Source organism: Tamandua tetradactyla, chromosome 1, assembly GCF_023851605.1.
Source record: "Tamandua tetradactyla isolate mTamTet1 chromosome 1, mTamTet1.pri, whole genome shotgun sequence".
Classification (NCBI taxonomy): Eukaryota; Metazoa; Chordata; class Mammalia; order Pilosa; family Myrmecophagidae; genus Tamandua; species Tamandua tetradactyla.
The window spans coordinates 101,313,706-101,333,572 of record NC_135327.1 but is presented as its reverse complement, the minus strand read 5'-3'; the positions used below and the strand labels follow the sequence as shown (position 1 = coordinate 101,333,572).

The window sequence follows — 19,867 nt, the reverse complement described above, 5'->3', positions numbered from 1 at the left end:
ACTGCCTGTGGCAGAGGAAGAATGCGCGTGGAATAGCACCATGGTAGGGATTGGTGTGGCAGACTCAGTGGGGGTTAGGCAGAGGGGACTGAAGTGCTGAGCAAGTTCACTGTGGTGATCAGAGTGGGGAGAATAGAATTGAGAAATGGGATGAGCAGAGAGCTGAGAGATGTGTTCAGAGAGGACAAGCCCAAGAATGGATTTCAGAAGTAGGGGATTCTCAAGGGGGCTTTGGAATAACACAATCTGAGATGTGAGGGTGCTGCTTCTCTGATTTGTCAAATCAAGGTGGAGGCCTGCCACATCCTGGAGGAGAAGGAGAAGGATGTGGCATAATCAGGAAGGATGGAGTGACTTACATGGGGAGAGGAAAGGACATTGTGAAGACATGTGGAGGTGTCCATGGGTAGACAGGAGCAGTGTGCTGATGGCATGGAGTGCAAAGGATGAAACAGAAAGGACACTTGGGCTTTGACCACCTAGAATGGCCCTGAAGATTGAGGAGATCCTGCCCGACCCCCTCCACTGCCAAGGCAAAGAGGGGAACTGAGAGGAGATGAGATCTGTTCAAGAAAAAGCAGCAGTGGACACCAGGCTTTCAGAGATCCTGAGAGCCAGACTCTCCACAAAGCCAAGAAAGGGGTATGAAATTGATTAGAATTAAGGTGAGCTTGTCCCGAAAGGCAGGAGTTTCTCAGAGCACAAAGCATGTGAGAAGTGGTGGGAAAGACAGAGGTGAAAGATGTTTGTGGGGTGGGGAAGAGAACTTTATAGGAGATAGTGGTGGTGAGAACAGAGACTCAGTTTACAAGCTGAGGAGAGGAAGATGCAGAAGACAGGACAGCACTGTGTGCGAGAGAGAAGAACAAGGCTGACTGATAGCTGCCTTCTGGGAGGCCAGATCAGTGGACTCCTGTAAAACGGATGGCATCATAAAAGCATTATATATCATTTTCTCATTTCTTAAAAAAAAATTACTTAATTTTTCAATCAGCTGTACCTTCAATGGTTTAATTATCACTGTGCCAGTTTGAACCTATTGTGTATCCCAAAAAAGCCATGTTCTTTAATCCTGATTCAATATTGTAGGGTGGGATTTTTTTTTATTAAGTTGTTTCCATGGAGATGTCACCCACCCAATTGTGGGTAGGACATTTTGATTAAGTAGTTTCCATGGAGATATGTCTCCACCCATTCAAGGTGAGCCTTAATCCGCCTATTGGAGTCCTTTCAGAGGGAACCATTTTGGAAAAAGCTTCAGAACTGACACAGAAACGCCAGAAAGTAAATGCCCCCAGGGAAGTCATTTGAAATAAGAAGCCAGAAGAGAAAGCTGACAGATATCACCATGTGCCTTCCTAGATGACAGAGAAACCCCAAACGTCATGAGCCCTTTCTGAAGTCAAGGTATCTTTCTCTGGATGCCTTAGTTTGGAAATTTTTATGGTCTTAGAACTGTAAACTTGTAACTTAATAAATTCCCTTTATAAAAGCCAACCCAGGGTGCATGGGTGGTTCAGTGGGAGAATGCTCGCCTTTCATGTGGGAGACCCAGGTTCAAGTCCCAGACTGTGATTCTAAAAAAAAAGCCAACCCATCTCTGGTATAGTGTATTTCTGGCAGCTTTAACAAACTAAAACAATCACAAACATATTAACAGGTATACACCTATAGTCAAAAGTCTTTCCATTTCTGTCCCTACTTTCCCAGCTCCTATCATTTCAATAGCTATATATTAGTGTCTCATGTACTATTCAAAGAGTAAAGGTTTTGTGCGCACATGTAAGGATAAGTGAATATGATCCTCCTCTTGTTTACATAGTTACATCACATAACCTGAGCTGCTGATATTGTGTAACTCCAAGGGGCGACATTTACTTTACATTTACATAGACTAATGATAGTGCCCCAAGAATTATTCAACTTGAAAATGTGCGAAGACATAGGCAACTATTTTTTTTTCTCACTTAAAAGTAGCTCTTGCTCCAATGTCTTGGAGCAGCTAGTAGTAAAAACCTAAAATTGTGGAACTGTATCCCATACCAAACTCTGAAATTTGTTCTACAACTAATTGTTGCAATGTGCTTTCGAATTTATTATTTCGTATATATGTTATTTTTTCACAAAAAAAGAAAAAAAATTGATTGTGATGATAAATGCATAGCTACATGATGATATTGTGAACCACTGATTATACTTTGGATGATTACATGGCATGTGAATATATAATATATATCAATAAAATTGCATTAAATTTTTTTTAAAAAGTAGATCTTGGATATCTTTCCATATTAGTACCTAAAACACCCCTCCACCCTTTTTAAAAACTGCCTACTATGCCATGGTGTAGATGTACCATAATTTATTAAATGTGCTACAGTGGACATTTTGGTTATTCCCAATTACATGCTTTACAATCAATGCTGAATATTTCATTTTGCATGTGTCCAAAAGTATTCACTTTCTAGAGCTTCTACAGCAAATTACCATAAACTGAGTGGTTTAAAACAAGAGAAATTTATTCTTTTGTAGTTCTGGAGGCTAGAAGTTTGAAACCAAGGTGTCAGCAAAGCCATGCTCTCTTGGGGGGCTGTATGGGAGGTTCCTACCTTGCTCTTCCTAGTTTCTGGTGGCTTCCGGCAATCCTCAGCACTCCTGGGCTAGTAGCTGCATCACTCCAATCTCTGCCCCTGGCTTCCCATGGTGTCCTTCCCTGGGTGTTTCTGTAGGTCTCTCCTCTTCCCATAAGGATAGCAGTCATGGGATTGAGTGCCCACCCTAATCCAGCAGGACCTCACCTTAACTTGAGTCCATCTAAAGCCCCTATTTTGTTTTTGTGTATTTTGTGTTTCAACCATTTAAAAAGGTAAAAATCATTTTTGTCTCGTGCTGCACAGATGGGTGGCAGTCTATAGCCTATAGTTCACAGGTCCTGGGGCTTAGGACTTAGCCTCATCTTTTGGGAGACACAATATAACTCACTATACCTAGTATGTAAGATGAATTCCTCAATGTCAAAAAGTGTTTCTGCCAGAAGTAGGTAGGCAAATATTTTCAGTAAAGGGCCAGATAGAAATGTTCTAGGCTCTGTGGGCTATACCTTCTCTCTCCTTCACTCTCAATACTTCAGTTGTACTGCGAAAGCAGACACAGTCAATACATAAGTGAACAAGCATGGCTGTATTCCAGTATAACTTTGTCTACAGACACTGACATTTGAATTTCATATACCTTCCATGATCCAAAATATTCTTCTTTCAATTTTGTGTTTCAATCATTTAAAAAGGTAAAAATCATTCTTGTCTCATGTGCTATACTAAGACGGGTGTTAGCCACAGGCTGTAGTCTGCCATCTTCTGGTTTATGCAATAGAAATCTCATTGAACATTACCTAATGGCCCTTCATTTAGGCTACCTTGTTTCTAGGGCTGTCACAACAAAGAACCTCAAACTGGATTTAAAACAACAGAAGTATTTTATCTTATAAGACCCACCCAAATTCATTTTGGTCTCATCTTAACTACTAACATCTTCAAAGATCCTGTTTTCAAATATGATCACATTCCTGGGACCCAGGGTTAATACTTGAACATATCTTTTTAGAGGACACAATTTCATCCATAGCATTGTTTCTATCACTTTATACTTCCACCAGTAATATATAGGTTGCTTATTTCACCATCAGTCTTGCCAACAGAGTATATTATGGAGCTTTTGAGTTTTTGTCAATCAATCAGGTCAAAACAATATTTCAGAGTAATTTTAATTTGTGTTTCTCTGAGAATGAATTTTTGCATATGCTTACAAGCCATTCGTTGTTTCTTTTTGGTCAACCATCAGTTCATATCCTTTGATGCACTTTATTCCAAATATCAAGTTTTTGTGGATAAGTCCCTTTCTCTTTTTTTAAAAATGGAAATGGCTTTGCTTATTCTGAGTATACAAATAATTATGATTACAAGCTCATGGGCCAAACATTTATATAAAGAAAATAAAAGGAATTACTCATAATCTCATGCCCAAGAATACCTACATTTTTACAGTTGTGTGTCTTTTTTTCCAGGCCATTTTCCAAACCGTTGGATATAGACAGGGCTTTAGAAAAATGTGATTCATCCAACAAATATTTACTGTGTTATGAGTATTAAAAGGGTCACACTACATATACCATTTTTGTAACTTGCTTTTTTCATTGAACAATGGATCATGGAAATTTTGCTCTTAGCCTGTCAGTACAGACCATTGAGTCAAAAGAGTTCCAAACACAATTCAACACACAATAATGTGGTCTCTTACACCCTTTCTGGGCTGATACCCTGTTCTGATGGAGACTCTGGTGACATGGATTGACAGTGGAGTGCTACAAAGATGAAAAGATCTTACCCCTCTGCTCAGCTACAGAGAATCACCCACAGAACAAATATTTATTCAACTCCTACTGTGCATCAGACTCAGTTTGAAATGCTGAGACTACAATAGGAAAAAGGTTGGAAAATTCCCTGATCTTATAGAGGTCAGTGAAGTAGACAGACAATAAATAAGATAATTTTAGAGTGGAATGTGTCTTAAGAAGAAAATAAAATATGTGGTAGAGATCCATGGATTGGGTGGTGTGCTAGTTTGCAAGCTGCTGGAATGTAATATACTAGAACTGGAATGATTTTTAAAAAGGGGAATTTAATAAGTTACAAGTTTACAGTTCTAAGCCTATACAAATGTACAAACTAAGGCATCCAAGGCAAGATACCTTAATTCAAGGAAGGCCGATGGGTCAAGAACACCTCTGTCACCTGGGTAGCCATGTGGCTGGCATCTGCTGGTCCCTTGTTCCTGGGCTCTGTTGCTTTCGGCCTCTGTTCCTGTGGGGCTTCCTCACTTTGCTTCTCTGGGGCTGGCTTTTATCTCTTGGCTTCCCTTAGCTCTCTCCAGGTTCTGGCTTGTTTAATATCTCATGGCAACATTTGCTGGGCTCCAGGCATCTCCAAGTATCCATGTCTGTGTTCTACATTTGTCGGCATCTGTGTCAGCTCTGCTGTGAAGTTTCTGTCGGCTCTGAGGCTTCTGTCATTTCTGGTGGCTCTTTATTTCTGGCTCTGTCCAAAATATTTCCTCTTTTAAAGGATTCCAGTAAACTAATCAAGACCTACCTGGTATGGGTAGGGTCACATCTCCATCTAATCAAAGGTCATACCCACAAATGGGTGGCACATCTCTGTGGAAAATCTAGTTAAAAGATTCCAACATACAGTGTTGGAATTAAACACTGTAAATTCCAGTGTTTTAAATTCCAGTGGATTAAAAGAATAAGTGGTTCCTACAAGATTGGATCACATCTAAAACATGTTTTTTCTGGGGTACATAATACTTTCAAACCAGTAAAGGTAGTCAGGGAAGGTCCTACTAAGGTAGAAACAAATGAGGTAGGACCTGAATGGCAACAAGGAGCCAGTTGGGTGAAGATCTGGTGGAAGAAAGTTCGAGGCTGAGGGCGTGGCATACCTAATGGACTTGACTGAGTCTGGGAAGAGGCAGAGGGCTCATGTGGGGGACAGGGGAAAGAGAGAAGGAGAATGGTAAGGCTAAGGCCCAAGAGGCAGACAGGGTCAGTCCACAGGGCCTTAGCAGGCCATAGCAGGAGCTTGATTTTTATTTACAAAGCAATGGGAAGTTGATGGAGGATTGATATGCTATGATTTATATTTTTAAGGGATTATTCTATTTTAGGGATTTAAGATAAAATACAGGATGGCCAGTTAAATTTGATTTCAAATAAATAATAAACAGTTGTTTATAGAATTTTTATTTAGTAAATCTAGCCACCCTGTTCTGCTGTTTTAGGGGCTTGTTTGGAGGGGTGGGAGAACGGAAGCAGAGCAATCTTTAAGAGGCTATTTGTGCAGTCCAGGTGATGAGAGTGGTGGCCCTAGAAACGTAGGAAAGTAGGTTGGTAAAGAATATATTTTGGAGGTAGAGCCAAAAGAGCTTGTTGATGCACTGGTGTGAGGTAGGAAGGAAAGAAAAACATCAAGGATGTCTCCTAGGCTTTTGGCACTAGGCTGAGTGTAGTTTTCTCTGCTTGCTTGTTTCTCTACAAAGCCTGCAGAAATGCAGCTGTTTGGTAAATTCTAATTAAATAAAACAGGAAGCAAAGTGGTTGAAGGCAGCTTCTTTTTAATATCAATCCTCTATCCCCACCTCAAAACTTAACTGAGATCAATGTACTGAATTTGGTTTCTTAGAAAGAGAACTCTAATTTTTTTCACTGAGCTTAAGAAAAAGAGGGAATATAAAATGTTACTCAATAATTAAAACAAGCACTAATTATATTGTGGCTCCAACCAATGGCTAGTTTCCCATTATATGCTGTCATGGTCAGGTTCGTGTGTCAACTTGGCCAGGTGGTCGGGCAAGTGCTGGCCTGTCTGTTGCTATGAGGACATTTCATGAACTTAAATCATGATCATGTTTGCTGCATCCACAGCTGGTTGCACTTATAATCATCTAAGGTGAGTGTATTCTGCAATGAGTGATGCTTAATCTGATCACCAGAAGGCTTTTTACAGATGGATTCAGAAGAGACAGTCACTCTTCCTGCTTCAGCCGGCCAGCCTCTGCTGAGAGTTTCTTGAGGACCTTCTTGGAAGTTGCCAGCTTGCGGCCTGTCCTGCAGACCTTGGACTCTATATCCCCATGCTTACATGAGACACTTTTATAAATTTTATATTTATGGATATCTCCTGCTGATTCTGTTTCTCTAGAGAATCCTAGCTAATACATATGCCAAGATCAAAATGATAGGATGAGGAGAAAGGAGGGTGGGGAGAAGACAGGCAGTATGGCATAGATGCTATGGGTGATAGAACAGTTTTGGCTTCTAAATCACCACTGGACCATACATTTTTACTAATGGATTTAATCCTGAAGTATTTTAAAATACCAATTTATAAAGAGTAGCCATAGCAGCTTACTTGGCTAAGTGGGAAGAGAAGGATGTTTTATTGAGCCCCTGTTAGGGACCAAGTGCTTTGCATATATTTTCTCAATTTTCACAACAACCTGTGATGTATGAATGTTCATTCCTGTTTCATAGAAGTTAGTACCTTGCCTAAGGACAAACAGTAAATCATTGGACTTGGATTTGAATACGGGTCTGTCATTTTCCCCAATATACCTTCTTCCTCAATATAAAGAGTTTGAAAATCTTCACACTTAATACTTACAGTGGTTTTCCAATTGGCTCTTTTCTCCTTCACAGATTCTCTAATCCCAGAAATATTCTCTCTCTCACCTCTCTCTCTGGCCATTCCATTGAATATAAATGAGGACATAGGCAGCAGTGAAAAACTCTAATATTTCAATACGGTTTTTTGGTGGGAACAAAAATCTACCTACAGAGTGTGTCTATTTCTGGGTGGGGGTGGTCAATTCATTTTGTTTGGGAAAAGCTTTAAAGGACTTTATGGTTGTCTAGATAAGGCCCAGGCTAATCTGATATGGAGAACATTGTCAGAAAAGGAGATAAATGTCATCTTAATGTACAAAGGGACCTCTCTTCAGCAGAGAGTGGTGGGTTGGAGTTCTGTGGAAGAGAATTGTGTAACTAATGGATTTTCATTTTCCTCTGCAGAATTGGGGGCCTGGGGATGTGGGGAACAGCAAAGATGGCCTGGATGTGGGTGAAATAATGGGACCCAGCAACTAGTCAGAACCCCAGGAAAAAGGAAGAGAGGACACATTGTGAAATGGAATGGCTTAAGACAAACTGTGATGTCTGATGGCTTTAAATTTCCTTTTCTGTTATGTAATTCTCCTTGCTAGCCTCATCAGGAAACTGAATAACCACTGCAATTGAGGTTGAGCCCTGTGTTAGCAATGTCTTAAGGGAATGAAGCAGGAACTAACTGTATTTATTCTTAAGCAAAGCCGGGAAAGAGAGGCAGCAGCCTGCAGAAGCTGTTACTAGGTAGTAAGAAACCACTCCCTGGAGTCCTTTGGAATATCCTGGAAGCGAATGGATTTCCTGCTGTTGTACAGGATGAGGAGTTGAGTATTTAATGTGGATCATTAAAGAATGGCTGGAGATGGGCAATCAGATTATAGTAAGGCAGGGGGAAATCCTCATAGCATTGTGTCTAAAGCAGGAAATTAGACACAAAATGAACACAAGAAGAGTCTGTGGTAGCATTTCTCTCATAGGAGCAGGAGAAAATCCCTGTATCCCTAGTTATGCAAATAGTATGCAAATTAGGGTGGCCACATATCTGCTTAGAAAATTTTGCTTACCTCATTTTGGCTTCAAGTGTTGCCAGGATGCGAAAAGGGAATATTTGTCAACTCTCCAGGACTGTTTGTTTTTTTCTAGGGAAACAAAAGGGTAAATTTCTTATCAAATAAATGCCAGGTTTTTAAAGGTTTTAAAAAGCCATATTAAGTATCTCCCTTCAACAAAGTATACCAAAAAAAGGTCAAAATGCGGTCCACAGACAAAGTGAAGCACAAATGAAAATTTCTCTTTTTCCCAGCCCCCTTCATTATACCACAGGGTACTTTTTCTTCTCTTTCTTGGTTCAAAAATGTGAAGGAAGGGCTGGGAGTTTTCTCCCCAACTGATTATTGCTATCATTTCTGCCCTTTCTCTAAGTCTGGGCTTTGAATCTGTTGCTTGGGAGTGACGGAGAAGGCCTGGGAGGGTGGCAATACCTGAGGCTGAGACAAGGCCAGCTGCTTCCACAGCTGCATCTGTGGCCCACCCACCTGCTCGGGCAACAGAGGCAGAGTTCCCCAAGGGACAGCTGTGGGCAAGAAAAGGCAGACGCAGCTGCCCTGGTGGTGAGGATGGGGAGGGAGTTAGAGGACTGCAGTCTCTCCAAGGGCAATCTGAAAGGTGGGAAAAATCTTCCATGGATAGATTTTAAAACCTCTTCTGAAAATTAGCTGACCTGCTTAAGAGTTAGGCATCTCTCCCTCTCTCAGTAGAAGACGCTGGAATATGTCTCCTAGCAACAGGGATATTTCACCATTGTATTATAAGGCTTTCTCATAAAGAATACTTGCTCTGCTGCCCACAGCACTACCAATAACTAACAGAAAAGTCAGAACAAATTAAGCCATTCGCCTTCCAAATCAATGCATGATCCTAATGAGGCATCATTTCCAAGACCTGGATTAACTAATCTGAGTTAATGCTTTGTGGAGATTACCCTGAAAGTTTCCCAATTTCTAGAAAGACTTTACCCTTGAACCTACTCTGCTCCAAAACCTTGGTGTCACTTGTGCCTTTCTCTCGTCTGCCTCTCTCCTCCTCTCTTTCTCTCTCTTATGTGTCTTTGTCTTCTTTCTCCCCAACATCTCCATACTTTCCTTGCTTCTGTGCTCTCTAATCCCTTTACAACATCTTTCAAACTTTCTTCCCTTGTTCCTTCCTGCCCCAGCAGCACCCTGTGTTAAATACTACCCCATGTCTGCCTGCAGCCTCTCACATCCTCCCTCCCAATCCTGTCCACTATACCTTATTGCAGGTCCAGGTCATCCCTTCCCCTTCCCAGTCACTTCTTGACTCCAAACTCTTCTCAACATATCTTATCCTACACGCAGCTGCCAAATTATTTCCTCCACAACAGCATTCTAATCATTAAAAAATGTTCTAGGGCTCCCCATTTTCTCTGAAACAAGGTTCAAAGTTAAAAGCTTGATATTCTAGGCCCAACGTGGTCTGGCTCTTATCCTCTTTTGCAGCTCTCCCTCTCCCTGTCTCCTTTCTGGTTCTCACTGCCCTGCCCAACATGCCTCTTTCTTACCTGGACTTTTCTCCACTGTTTCCTCTGCCTCCCTTCCTTCATCTCTACACACCCCAAACCACAGGCCTAATTCAAGCTTGACCTTGTCTATGCAGCCTTCCCTTGCCTCTCTAGCTCATCTTTGTTCTGAACCCTTATAGATGTTATCCACATAATGGGGCCACCGTAACAATAAAAAACCAGGTGCTGCTGGCTCTGACACACAAGCTTATATGGACTTCATCCACCTGCTAAGTCCATTCTATCAGTGTTTCTGGAAGTTCCCAGAGTGCCTCACATGTACTCACAGATCAAGGACACCCCTTTCAGGCCTTGCCATAGCTCTGCCATCTTGCGCCAAGCCTGCTTCTGCCATACTCAGGGTACTGAGCCCCTACCATGTCAGCATTGTACTGTGTTCTGTGATAAGCTATACAAAGAATTCATAACTCATCCTTACTGAGCCACTCTATTACAGGGCTCCTCAAAGAATGCTGTTGATGTCCCAGTTTTCTTAAATTCCTGTAAAACAGTTCTTTCTGTTTTGTCCCCCACCTCGCACTCTCACCAGATATCTTTTGAATCCATAGGATTCAGATATTCAGATGTTAGGTCAATGTGGACAAGAGATTGTTCTGTACTTGTAATCCACCTACCTTCCAGCTGACCCACCCAGCATTCTTACTGAGTCCAGTGAGCTATACCTGCTCATCGGCCCCTTCCACGTGGATGGGGGGCTGGCCTGCCCACACAGTTTCCAGAAAATGCAGCCTTCGCAAGCCACTATTATTTGGAAAAATATATCACACCCCTCAGGTATGTTGAGGCAAAACAACAACAACAACAAAAAAAAATGGTTAAAGACACACTAGATAAAACTCTAGAACTGCACTGTCCAGCACAGTAGCATCTAACCACATGCAGTATCCAGCCCTGGCAACACGGCTAGTCAGAACTAAGATGTGCTATGAGTATAAAACACACACGAGACTTGACAGACTTCCTCAGAGAAAAAGAACATAAAATATGCCATTAACTTTTTAAGTTGAAATGATAGTATTTTGGATCTTTTCGGTCAAATAGCATGCTATTGAAATTATTTTCACCTGTTTCTGTTTACTTTTTTTAGTGTTCCTTCTAGAAAATTTAAAATTACCTGTGTCTCACATTCTATCTCTGTTGCACAGCACTGCCCTGGAGTCAGGGTTTTGCAAGGGTGGCCCTCGGTCCAGAAGTATCAGTGTCAGGTAGGAACTTCTTGGAAATGCAAATCCTCGAGTCCCATCGCAGACCTACTGATTCAGAAACTCTGTGATGGCGCCAGCCACCTGTGGCTCAACAGGCCCTCCAGATGATCCTAATTCATACACCACCCAGGGAGATAGCTCCAAGGGAAAGAGGTGATGTCCAGAGCATAACTGGGCCTTGATAAATTTTGTGAAGAAATGATTTCATCTCTATGGACCCTATTAAGCTTAAAATTCGTCTGAAAGTCAGTCAATCATTGATAAATATTGTCAGCAAGAAACAGATGTGAAATCAGCACAGGGGAAAATGAAACCATGATGACTATGCCATAATATAAAACGGGTCTGGGTGCCAAGCCAGGGTGAATGGCTGAGACACTCGGCAGTGGGGTCAACTGGAGAGGAACAGCCTTTTGCCCCTACCTGAGCCCTGTCAAAGCTCACCACAGCCTCGGTCTCCTTCAGCCTCAGTCCCCCAACCATCCCCGCACAGCCACATCTCATGGGGTTTAACTGATATAGCCCTCTAGAGGCTGCAGTTCTTGTAGATCTCAATTTCAGCTCTTTGAGCATTCTGAAATTCCCCAATTATCCTCACCAAGATGCATTACCTCACAACCATGCTTGAAGAAAATGACCATAAAGTACACCAGGTAGTCAGCAAAGCGTGTCTTATTTAAGTGAGGGTGATGGGTAGTATGGAGCAGAAGGGAAAGTGTGATAGAAGCTTTGCTTTGGATACCCCCCCTGAGTGAAATAGTGTTCTCCAACCAGCAGTCTTTCAGGAACTGATACTGTATCTGACATAGCGGGTTTTAAAATATCATCTGCTTACTTATTAAAAGTAATTCTTGCACATTGTTAAAACAATCAAATAATACAGTAGTAGATAAAGTAGAATGCAACAGTTCTCTCCTCTAATTCAATTCCAATCCCAAATTATTCTGGATTTTAAAATCTAGAGGGAGAGTGCGAGAGAGATCTGATATAGATACAGACAAATAGTTACTTTAAAAAAAATTAAATAGGTTCATTCAATTTTATAAGTTGCCTTCTTCACTTGTCAGTATATTGTGGGCAACTTTCAATATTTTGTATGTATGGATCTGCCTTTTTCCATATAATGGTTTCCCAGTATTCTATTGTATGAATGGTTTATTTAACCATAGTTTATTTCAACAACCTTTGGATTGTCACTGATCTTTCCCATCATATATATGTAGCTCTTTAGGATGAATTCATAGAAGTGAATCAGCATATCAAAAGATATGCAGAAACATTATCAGTTGGTTCCCAGAAGGTTTTACCAATTACCACCCAATTAACCATCAAAATATTCACCCAAAGTGCATAAGAGGCCCATTTTCTGTCATCCTCACCAACGACAGAGGGTATCAATCTTTAGTTTTTGCCAATATAGTAGTTTAAAGAAACACATTTCATTGGCAATGTTGTATTAGTAGTAGATGAGACATCTTCTGATGTTTGTTAAACATTTGTATATATTTTTACATTAATTGCATGTTGTGCTGGTTTGAAACTGTTACGTACCCCAGAAAAACCATGTTTCTGATCCAGTCTTGTGGGGGCAGACCTGGTTTTGGGTGGGACCTTTAGATTAGGTTGTTTCCATGGAGATATGACCCTGCCAATTCAAGGTGGGTCCTAATCCATTTACTAGATCCTGCAAGGGAGAGACATTTTGGAGATAGCTCAGAGAGAAACACCCTGGAGATGCTAAGGAAGGACCCACAGGAGCTGAGAGAGCCATTTTGAAACCAACCCAGGAGAAAGGGGCCACCAGACATCACCACGTGCCTTCACATGGGACAGAGAAGTTCCAGAAGCCGATGGCCTTTCTTCAGAGTCAACGTATTTTCCTCTTGATGTCATAATTTGGACATTTTCATGGCCTTAGAACGGTAAATTTGTAACCTAATAAATCCCCTTTGTAAAAGCCAATCCATTTCTGCTATATTGCATTCTGGCAGCATTAGCAGACCAAAAACATCTATTTACCCATTTTTCTATTTGGTTATATGATTTTACCATTTTGGAGGTACTTTTTATATAGGATAGGTATTAATTGATTTTAGATTACAGATGATTTCTTTCAATTTGTCATTATATTTTAAATTTGTATATTGTGATTTTGTATTATAGAATTTTTACAATTTTATAGAGTTATATTTGTCCAGGTTTTCCTTTTAGCATTCCAAGTTTTGGGTCCCACTAAGAAAGGCTTTTCCCATTCTGGATTAAAAAAAAAAACTTCTAATATGAAAAACATATGGTCTTTCTTTTTAAATTGAAATCTTTAATTCATCTGGGATTCTTTTTTGTATACTTTTATGTAGGGAGCTGATAATTCTTTATATAAATAGTAAGCCAATTATTCCAACTATATTAATCCAACAATCCCAACTCCTCTTAATTGTATATGCCACCTTTATCATATACTGAATTATCATACCCCCATGGATTTCTTTCCAGACTTCCTATTCATTTAGTTATATTGACACTATATGATTTGGAAAGATCTCATCATTTTCCATGTCCCAAAATAGATTAAGTAACAAAAATTAGCTCTTCCTTGAATTTTTGATTTAAATGAAAAACATAACATATTATGGGTAGATCTTTAAAAAAATTCAATTTTCCATCCAGTTGACCTATTTAGATTTTCTGTCTCTTCTCATTTTAATGTGGTAATTCAGATGTTTGCTTTATTCATAAAATAGATGTACATGGCACCTGTTTTTGGATTGCAGGGATTGACTCCAGGGTTCTAGAGTGAGAGTGCCTGTGTGTAAATCTAGCTCCCTATCTCAGTGACTCTGCAGGTCACTCCATGCCTTTATTTTCTTGTCTCTGTTCTCTTATCTCAAGTTAATACTCACTGAGCACTAGAACAGTATCCAGGACATAAAAGCTCTTAATAAATGTTGACTACTGTTTATAATCATACAAATATCCCCATAACTCCTTATCTATATTTTCTCATTCCTAAAACAGTGTATCTATTTTTTCTTCTTTTTTAATGTAAAAATTTGCAGAAATATGCATACTTTGCTATGCTTTAATTTCTTTGGGTTTATTTTGGTGCTCTTCTAGCTTCCAGAATTGAATATTTAGTTATGATTTTTTTTCAGCTTTCTAAAAAAAAGTATTTTAAAGTTATCTAAGGAAAGAATCTTAATATGGCTTTGACTGCATCCTTTATAGTTTACTATATCATAGTCTTAATATAAGTTTTTCTAAATAAATCTTAATTTCAGTTTTGAGTTCCTCTTTGATCCAGGAATTATTTTGGATAATGTTTTTTCATTTCCAAATGTTGCAAATAGTTTTTTTGTTTTGTTTTGTCTTTTGTTATTGCTAAGTTTGAGTTTTATTGCATTTGTCTAAGGAATGTGGCCTGTCTGCTTTCCATTATTCAAAAAATTACTGAGTTTTCTTTGTGGTAGAAGAGGCATTTCTGCTACCACATCTGTTTTCTAAGTGCTAATGGGATATAATGCAATCCATTAATCAGAGAGCATAATTTTTAGAACACAGACTGTTGATGTTTATAATGGGTGGTGTCATCTGTACAGGCTCTGGGCACACTAGAAATGGGCTGTGGCTTGTTCAGTGCTGGAATAAACACCTACTTTACATAGTAGAATGCTTAGCTAAAACCACCAGCTTGTGTTTGTTGTTAATGTTTGCAACTGTGATACATGCAAACTGTAAGGTCAATGTCAAAGGTGATAGCTGTGACTGAGGGACTCCTGCTTGCATAGGTCAAAGGGCAAAAGAGAATATCCTATGTTTGTTTCATCAGTTTTGATCAGCTAATTTATTATTTTTAGCTAGCAATAGTGCCTTGTGCCCTAAAGCTGCATTGTCCAATATGGTAGCCACTAGACATTGTTAGCTGTTTAAATTTAATTAAAATTAAATAAAATCTTAAATTCAGTTCCTCAGTATGAATAGCATATCAAACAGTAGCCACATGTGGCTAGTGGCTGTCATATTAGACAATGCAGATATAAAACATTTCCATCACCACAAAACTTCTATTAGATAGTGCCACCCTAGAGGTAAAAAAAAAAAAAAAAAGAAACATAGTATAATGGTCACTAAATGGGTCAACTTGGCTAGGCTACAGTTCCCAGTTATTCAAATACTACTCTAGGTGCTGCTGTGAAGGTATTTTGTAGATGTGATTAAAATCCATAATCAAGTGACTTTAAGTTACGGGATTATACCAGATAATCAGTTGAATACCTGATCCAATCAGTTGAAAGGCCATATGAGCAGGGCTGTAGCTTCCCTGATAAAGAAAAACTTCTGCTGTAGACATTATTTTCAGCTGGTGCCTAAGAGTTTCAGCTTGTCCTTCCTGACAACCTGCTCTACAGATTTAAGAGCTGCTTAGCCATCTCCCATGATCACATAAGCTAATTCCTTGCAATAACTCTCTTAATGTAAGTTTCCTACTAGTACTGTACATCAATCTGCCCCCAAATCACCTTCCCTTGCTCTCCTCCTCACAGCAGAGGAAATATCCTGCCTCCTTTTAACAGCTCATCTTTCCACAGTACTCTGGATCCCATCACCTTTCACCTTCTCAAAGGCGTTCCTCCATAGTTATCCTTTCCTCTTCTTCTTTTCCTTTTTACTGGATCCTTCCCATCATTCTCTAGTGTGAGTCAAAAGTCTTACATGTAGGTGGTTTACCTAGTGGCTACCCCAGGATGCAGTGCAAGAGTTTGTACACGTGTGGTAATAGTACAACAGTGAAAGGAGTAAAGTCAAAGAGTTTGACCACCTCTACAGGTCCCTGATGCTCAATCCCATGAGAACTTCTGAGGAGACTTGTGAACTGTGTCTCAAAATTGTACACAAGAGATGAGAGAGAAAACATATTTATCAGCTCCCTTTTCAGGGCATGTCCTTTGGGTATTAACTTCCCTGGCTTCTGAGTTGCACAGGCATGAATGCCAAAAGGGTTCACTCAGGCATTCCCAGCCACAAAGACAAAGAAGCCCTAGAAAAGTTAAAATGAGATGCAGGGCGCAAGGCAAAGTATTTTCAAGTCACACTTGGAGTAATCTGGTTGATGTCTACCTAAAAACTTACCAAAGAAAGTAAGAAAGGGATAAAGAGGATCTGAAGTGACATGAAAGTGTGTACAATAAGTTCCCTTCATAGACTAACACCTCTTTATGTTCCTTGATAGTCACACTTCTTGAAAGTCTGGTATAAAGATGCTACCTCTACTCTTTCACTACTTAATCACATTTAATTCCATCCTAGGCTGGCTTTGACCCCCACAGCTCTCTCAAACTCTTCTTCTCTAGATCACTAATGATTTCCAAGTGGCCAAAATCAGTGGCGCTTTTTCAGGCTTATTTTACTCGATAACTTAGCACTATTCAACACACTTGGAATCTACTTACTTCTCAAAATACTCTCTTGATTTTCATGGCACCACAGCTCAAGAATTTTCCCCTGGACTCTCCTTTTCAGTGTTCTTTCCCAGCTCTTCCTCTTCTGGTGTTGGATGCCCTCAAATCTTCACCACACAGCCTCCTCTCTTCTCACTATATACTCTTCCTCTTGGTTAACTCATGCACTTTAATGACTCTAAATATACTTCCTGTTCTTTATAAACAGAGGTCTTACATTTATTTACCAGCCTCAATTGCTCTTCTGAACTCCAGAGTCTTATAATCATTTGCACACAACTACACAGGAACCTCCTATTTAACATGTCCAAAATGGGACTCCTGATCTTTTCTCGAAAATGTTTTTCTAGTCCATCCCACTCAGTAAATGGTTTTACAACCTAATTGCTCAAGCCAGAGAACTAAGGGTTATCCTTGATTCCACCCTCTCACCAGCATATCCATACAACACCAAATTCTTTTCATTCTACCATTAGAATATCTCTCAAATGCAACTACTTCTTTCGAACTCCACTATAAACACCCTTCTCCAAGTCACCACCATCTCTCACCTAGACTCCTGAAAAAAAAAAAAAACTCCTAACAGGTGTTCCTGCATCCATTCTTGTCCCTACTCCATTCTGTTCTCCATAGAGCTGCCAAAGACATAGTCTTACTAAGTTAATCAAATTATTTCACTCCCTAGCTCAAAACACTTCTACAGATAAAACTGATTGTATTTGGTTTAGAATCTAAAATGAGTAACAAGACCTAGAGGGCCTGTGATGGCCTGGCCTCCCCATGTTTCTCCAGCCCATTGTGCACCTTCCTCCCTCAAATGCTTCATCCATATCAATCTCCTTTCAGTTTCTCATAGACCTCAGGCCCTTCTCCTCTTTGGGTGTGTTATGCCTGCTTACTGAACTGCTATTCTCCTGCTTCTCCTGGGGAAATCCCATTGTTTAGTTCTCAGATCAAATGTCACTTCCTCAAAGAGGCCCACACTGGTCTACCTCTCTGTAATTTAGCAACTTCAGGTTTTTTTGAAGGAATTTATCACAGTTTATAATAATACATTTACTTTTGCAATTATTTGCTTAATGTCTGTCTTCCTGCTCTATGAAGGAAGGAACACAATTATTGAACAAATTCTGAATGAATTCCACAGGACATTGTCCACAAGACATTGACCAAACACGATGAAAGTGTGCTTTAGTTTGCTAAAGCTGCTGGAATGCAATATACCAGAACTGAGTTAGCTCTAATACAGAAGGTTTATTAAGTTACAAATTTACAGTTCTAAGGCCATAAAAATGTCCAAACTACAGGATCCAGGAAAAGACACCCTGACTCAAGAAGACCGATGGTATCCAGAACACCTCTGTTATCTGGGAAAGCACGTGGCTGACATCTGCTGGTCCTTTGGCTTCTTGTTTCAAACAGCTTCCCTGAGGCATTTTCTTTCTGCATCTCCAGAGGTGTTGCGTTGGCTCTGAGCTTTTTCCAAAACGGTTCCCTCTTAAAGGACTCCAATAAGTGGATTAAGGCCCACCCTGAATGGGCAGAGACACATCTCCATGAAAACCACCTAATCAAAAAGATCCCACCCAAACAATAGGTCTGCCTTCACAAGATTGGATTAGGAGAAAGAACATGGCTTTTCTGAGGTACATAAGTTTCAAAGCAGCACAATATATTTGCTGACAGGTTGATTTCTCTGCAGTAACAAATAATCTTCTTTTCCTTTTTTGGACATCTATGGAGAGGGTTAATTATAAATCTCAGTTCATGACCCATTATCACTGTTAGTTTTCAGAAAGCCCTCATCTTTTTTAATTATTGATTTTATCTTCATTCCCTATTTCTTTGGCCCTCCTTGCCTACCCTCACCTCTCAAGGTCAACTATTCAAATGTACTTAATATATATTCTTTCACTTGGCCATGAATATTGCTTTGTCCACTTGCATTTTAATTTGTGTAAAGGGCATTTTACACCATTTCTTAATTTGTAACATAGTTCTGTATCAACAAGATCCATTCATGTTGCTATGGGGACATCTAGTTTGTTGCTCCTAATCTCCACATCCACCACAATTTGCCTTTCCATTCTTCATCAATGGATAGTAAGATTGTCTCCATCCATCATCAAAAGACAACATTCAAATGATACTTTTCTAAAGTCTCCAATATGTTTTTCATAAACTTGAGTTAGAGTGAGTCACAGACTCATGGAGAGTTTTGAAGGATATCTTTCATAATGACTTAAGTACCTATATCTTGTATTTCCTGCAGCCTTTGAAATATAACATTTACAGGCTCTTTGAAAAATACATATACATGAAAAAGTGTATTATCTCCAATATGGTAGACAACAAGGGATAACTATTAAATATGTAGGGTGTGTTGGAAACTTAACCAACTCACGAAGAGGCATAATCAAAATGGTGCCTTCTCACTGGGTAACCCACTCTCAGAAAGAAATAAAGGAAACAGCCTTGGCAGTCACATCAAATTCATCATTGCAAGCCTCATATTCTTAGGTCCCAGGGGGAAAAAAGACCTAGTTGTTTCATCATCTGGGACAATCCCACTCATTTAACATTTCTATCTTGACGTTATTACCATTTTATTCATGCAACCTCTGAACTATGATGACAGGCAGGTTCAAAATGAAAATAACCATAAAATTATCAGAGAATTTTGTCCTTCTGCCAATTCTATGAATAGTTGACATTTTGCCATATTCATTGCCAGATTTCACTCACTGCTTCTCTCACTTTGCCCATATCCTCTCTCAATCCTATCCAATTTATTCTCCACATACGGACGATTTTAAAACTTGAATTTGATATTGTTACACTACTACTTAAAACACCCTTAATGGCTTCACAGCCAAAATGTATGGCCTGCTGACAAGGGCTGCCCCTGCCTGCCCATCCCATCTGCTTCCCATCCTGCTCCCACCCTTCTCTGCTTTCCAACGGCACACTATATTCCCACTTCCTCAGATGCCCTGGGGCTCCTCAAGCACAGGAGCCACACACAATGTGTTTCTCCACCTGGGAAGCTCCTATTTCCCCTCCCTAACCCTCATCCCTCAGCCACCTGATTTCAGAGAAATCATCAGTCCCTCAAAGAAGACTCTCCTGGCATCCCATTCAATGTCCTCATAGGCCCTTGTGACTCTTCTTTAGAGCTCTTAAAATGGCTTTAAATTACCTATGGTGCTGTGAGGGTCTCTGAGTAACGTCTCACCTCCCTCCTAGACCAATGGATCTAAGGCCAGGGATTTGTCTGGTATTGGTCACTGTTGTGCCCTTGGGCCCCAGTAGAGAACCTTGCACAGAATAGAGGCTCAGAAAGTACTTTAAATTGGACAAACAGAATTATGAAGCAATTTCTAGTGTT

General features: G+C 40.0%; 1 long non-coding RNA gene across 3 annotated transcripts in view; it reads right to left on the bottom strand.

Moving 5' to 3' along the window:
* Window positions 1–8,001: 8,001 nt before the first annotated feature.
* LOC143650830 (uncharacterized) overlaps window positions 8,002–19,867 on the bottom strand; it is a 116,652-nt gene continuing 104,786 nt past the window's right edge. For all 3 annotated transcript variants that reach the window (XR_013159679.1, XR_013159681.1, XR_013159680.1), the window contains one exon: window positions 8,002–8,358. This is a non-coding gene — a long non-coding RNA (uncharacterized LOC143650830). The remainder of the gene's footprint in view (window positions 8,359–19,867) is intronic.